Genomic DNA, 5,456 nt, shown 5'->3' on the forward strand with positions numbered 1-5,456 from the left:
GCGCTCTGGCACGGCCGTGGCTTATTTGTCTAACACACTCCCCGTTTCGAAATACCCATCAACTTATTTTCGTGAATTGTTTTTCTTCAATCTTCAGATAAATGCCCTTGTCATATTATGATTCCAGAAAGTCGTAAGTGGAAAAAGACTTCCAATCTTGAGTTTAGGCCTCCACATTTTCACGTTGCCATGCAAAGGTAGGCAGGGATCTGACCATTGAGACGATGAACGATCTCTCAGTTCCCGGAAAAAGGAAGCACCGAGACACTCTCTCCATGACAAGACACTCTCTCCATTCAGCCTCTCCTTTCTGTAATTCAAGATCATAACATTTGTGTTGCAACATTTGGTGAGAAAAGAACAAAAGCAAAAAACAGCAACACCACCCGCGGTTTTGCTCACCTCTCATGGAAGGTACCTTGGGCCGCGGCACCAGCAGACACGCACATTGACATCGCCAGATCAAATGGCGTAGCTGCAGAAATTAAGGAGTAGAAGTAGCGCATGCACACACGCACGGGGAGAGCGCCTTTGACCTCTGGACCGCAAGACTTCCACTCCTTCCCTTGACCCCTCTACCCCTATAAATAGACGCCCTTCCTCCAGTCCTTCTCACCACTCCTCTGAATCCGGATTGTTCAGTAACTTCAGTTGTGTCCTAAGACGAGGAAGCTAATAGAGGTTTTGGGTTGTGTTCTTAGATGGCTGTGAGGTTTGTGCTGATTTATTTTTTAATCAGTATTTTTCTTGATGTCGTTTGCTTTTCTAGGTGGGAAGAAGTTCGGAGAACATGGCCACGATGGGTGGGGACCGAAGGCAGATGATGGAGGATGCGGCGGAGCGCAAGTTTCCCGAGGGTTTACGCATCCTCGTCGTTGACGACGCCCGCGTCTTCCAACGTGAGTCTCTTGATCTCTCCACTTCGCCATAGTCCACTAGAATCGGGGCCTTGTGATCTATTTGTTTCTCTGCGAATAATGCTTGCCGCTATGCAGCAACGACGGTGATGGATGGAAAGACGGCGCTGAGGATGCTCATGGCGGGGAAGCAGCAGTTTGACCTGTCATCACCGACGTGTGCATGCCAGACATGGACGGCTTCAAGCTTCTCGAGCTCATCCGCCTCGAGATGGATCTACCGGTCATCAGTACTCTCACTGCTCTCAATCCAAAGTCCAATTTTTGAGTTTTGCATCCATGAGCAGCACTGACAATTGTTTTTAAGAACCTCCTCAATCTTATTGATACCCTGAGAGGATATTAATTTCTTTGCGCAGCGTGTGAAATCCTATATATTTAGGATGATTTTATGAAACCACATACACATGCACACAATCTGCATTCTATTTCTAACCTGAAAAAGTTCGAAAGAACGGTATCCCCACTGAGTCCGAACCAACGGGGTCTCATCTAACCGTTCATCCATCCGATCGGCCGGCGAGTGGGGTAGGAGAGCGGAGGTGGAGCGACACATGAGTTAGTAGGGGATGTAGTGTCCGTTTCTGGCCCAAACCAATGGGATCCTATCTAACCATCCGCCCGATCGGATGGATAGTGGGGTAGGAGAGTGGAGGTGGAGCGGCACATGAGTTAGTAGGGGACACATTATCGGTTTCTTGCCAAAACCAATGGCATGAATACTACAATTAAGAAATACCTATGTTGTATTGATACTATTAAAGATTACTACTCATCTTCATTCTCCTTAAAGTTGTTACTCCTTATGACTATTTACTTTCGAGAATAGCATATGAAGTACAAGTGCCACTTTTAAGTACATACATCGAGTAGGTTAACCATGGGTAATACCTACAATACTACATATTTGTTGACTTTGAACGCGCACACTAATTTTTAGTCAAATTACTTTCACAGAAAGTGCAACCACGCATACTTATTTTCCTGAATCTCTACTATTAATGCCCAAAAATCATCCCAGAAAATTCTTGCCCATTCTTTGCCTCACCCACAGCTGCATGCAATTAATCAGCTATATAGTTAATTACACATGTCAATTATCCAGACATTAATTTACGGAAAGTATCATCGAGCATTGGGCGAGAGGACCACGTTAATTATGGAAAGTATCATTCGCTGGACGGGAGTATCTCGTTAATTATGAAAAGTATTATCAAGCACTAGACGGGTGGACCACATTAATTATGGAAATTATCATGTAGAATATGTATGCCCCATGGCAAGCACGGACAATTAGCTAGCCATAATAAAAAAAGCTATTGACAATGGTGCTTAATGTTTAAAATCTAATATGAGTGTGATCACTTAAAGTGCTTAGAGCGTTACATGGGCCGATAGATGTTACCTAGTATGGTAGAGAAACATGGTTGACTGCCAATAATAGTACTTGATCTTCAAGTTCATCAATAGTTAGACACGATGATGTGATTTCCCTACATGGAACATGTTGTGATATGGCTTAGGCATTGTGTTACTGTTATTGTTTTAGCCATTGTTTTCATATCTTCCTATTGAATGTGTAAAAAAATCCCATTTAGTTTGCATTGAAGCAGAATTATAAAACTGAACATCAACATGCTTTTTCTGTCTATAGGCACTTTGACCAAGACATATCTCCATAGATTTTGTGAATTTCTGAATTCGAAATCTAAGTCATTGGTCATATGGCATGCAGTGCTATCCGTCGATTGCGACAAGAAGGTTGCGATGAAGGGGATATATCATGGCGCGTCCGACTTTATGGTGAAGCCAGTGCGTACACATGAGCTCAAAAACATATGGCAATATGTTCAAAGGTGGAGAAATCCCAAAGCAATAAGCCACATCAGCGATCATGACAGTGATGTGCAAAGAGTTCAACCAGCGACTGCTGACAAGAGTAAGTACTCGCGGAATAAGACAAATGTTGGAGATGATTCTAGCGAGAACAATGAGAGCACATATATATCTGCCACCCACAGAAAGCCCAGGGTGACATGGACAATTCAGCTGCATAACAAGTTTCTAGAAGCTATCAACCAGATCAGCCTTGATAGTAAGAATTCACATCTTGTGCCTCATTCATCGACAATACTGGTGGCTCCTCAATATTTTCATTATAATTTTATATTACATAATTGTAGGGGCTGTTCCAAAAAAGGTATTGGAGCTGATGAATGTGGATTACCTCAGTAGAGAGAATATGGCGAGTCATCTATGAGTTTATTTTTGACCTTTATGCTTAATTTCTATGTTTCTGTTACTATTATTTGTAGTCTAACATTTTGTTATATATAAGTGCAAGATTTTACTTTTTGGGGAACATATTTGTCAAAGCTCTAGTAATGCAACTATCATGAAGTGTAATTTTCATTAATTGTGTCCCTTAAAATGCGAGGCTTATCTCACATAATGCATGCCCATATTTTTAGGAGTTACTTTTACCCATGCGACATCTTCAGTTCTTTTTGTACTCACATGTTTACCATTATTTCGTTCTGATGAGCATCCATCTCATACCTTGTTATTTTCTCTATCTTTTTAATTCAGAAGTATAGATTGCACTTAAAAAGAGTCAAGTCAAATCCCTCTCGTGATGCATATGAAAGAAGGAACTCATCGTACAACATGAACAACAAGGTTAATTTCATGCATAATCATGAACATGGAAGATGGAGTGTGTCCTCTGGCAACACTGCCTCTTGGAGTACAAACAATTATGGTGCAACGGGTCACTTGGCTCCGCCGATGAACATCCAAAGCAACTTCAACATGGGGTCATACCTCCATGATAGTAGAATTCCGAGGTATGTTGGGAAACAACCGTCAGATGCGAGAATATTCACAGGTTTTCGTGACCCTCACGTCAGCCTATACAACAACATACCCAATGAGATAATGTTAGATGAATTTCCTTCATTCAATTATAGTAATTCCTATGCTGGCTTCATGTGTGGCAAGCTAATGGAGATAAGCAAAGGCAAAGGATCTTCCAATCTTCAAAGTTCATTTGCAAACACAACAGTTGGTGGCGGGAGCTCTCTTATCGCATCACAGGTGAACTTCCCACGGATCAACCAGCTAGAGAACTATGCAATGTCATCTGGCTGGTGTCAGGACCCCGACTCGATGTCACATCGATCTAGCCGGTAACACCTCATATCACTTTGCGGCCTCACGCACGGTATCCCCACGGGTGTCGTCTTACCTTTTCCCGGGACCGTTTGCGCCTTTTGGCTCACGTATATGATAGTGTCGCTAGCATCCATATGATAAGGAGCCCGGGCTGACATGACTAGTCGTAAACCCAAAGTGGCACAGACTTACAGGGACAGGCATCCATGACCCAGCTTCGAACGTGTCGGTCATCAGCAAGTGGGTCCGGGCTGTAGCACTGGGCTAGCAGGACTCCGGTAAACCGGGCTGTAGCGGGCTAACAGGACTCCGGTACTCAAAGCGTGACATTTCCCCGAAGGGACAGACACAGGAACGAAGAAGGACACATGCCGGCCAGCCTAAGTGTTCCAGAGCAGTAGCAAGCTACCATGGCTCAGCGGTAACACTAGGAGACATTTCCCGGTAAGAGAGGCTACTAAAGATAAACAACTAGATAGTCAGATCCCACACATAGCACTACACATTACACGTACGCATAACATGCAAGTATGTGCTGTACAACATGGCATCACAGCATAACTCAACAATTATATAGATAAGGTTCAGAAGAGCCATCATAGCATTATTGCAAATAGGGGTCACAAGACCCGTCATACAGAGCATACAAGCAACAAGCGGAAGCATTACATGTCTGGGTACAGACATCTATAAATGAAAAAGGCTGAAGAGCCTGACTATCTACAACATCCGATCAAGATCGTAGCTGAGCTACTAGCTACTAGTCGAAGTCCACAAGAACACTAGTAAGACCGAAGTCTCCGCTGCAAAAACATAAATAAAGCAACATGAGTACAAAGGTACTCAGCAAGACTTACATCAGATCCTATCATACATGCATTGGTATCAAGAGGGTAATTTGGGGTTTAGTTGCAGCAAGCCAGCTTTGACTCTGTGGCTATCCTATTCTACGACTACCAGAAACTCTTGAGGTGAAACAACGTACACGAGTCCACTAATCACCACACAATACGCTACTATGGATTCATCCCCGTCTCCCTACGAGAAGGCCATCCATAGCACTCACACTTGTCTTGAGCATTTTATAGTATCCACTTCAAGTTGTCTATGTACCATGTAAGCATCCAAGAAGTCCATAACCGCGGACCCGGCTATTCGAATAGATCATGTTAACCCTGCAGGGGTGTACTTCTTCACACACGCTCTCGCCACTTACCGCCATGTACACGTCATGTATCTCGGCAACCTTCAAGCGGAAGCCTGGCGAGGGTGTCGGCCACGACCTGACTAACCACACAAGACTCTAGTCCAGGTTTATCGCCTATTCGGGTTCCATCCGCAAGGAGATCCGGCCGGGGTGTCGCT

At 43.8% G+C, this 5,456-nt stretch overlaps 1 pseudogene; it reads left to right on the plus strand.

The window, feature by feature from the left end:
* Positions 1-708: 708 nt before the first annotated feature.
* The window catches only part of LOC119339476, an 18,277-nt pseudogene continuing 13,529 nt past the window's right edge, over positions 709-5,456 (plus strand).

Source organism: Triticum dicoccoides, chromosome 7B (genome assembly GCF_002162155.2).
Source record: "Triticum dicoccoides isolate Atlit2015 ecotype Zavitan chromosome 7B, WEW_v2.0, whole genome shotgun sequence".
NCBI classification, from domain to species: Eukaryota; Viridiplantae; Streptophyta; class Magnoliopsida; order Poales; family Poaceae; genus Triticum; species Triticum dicoccoides.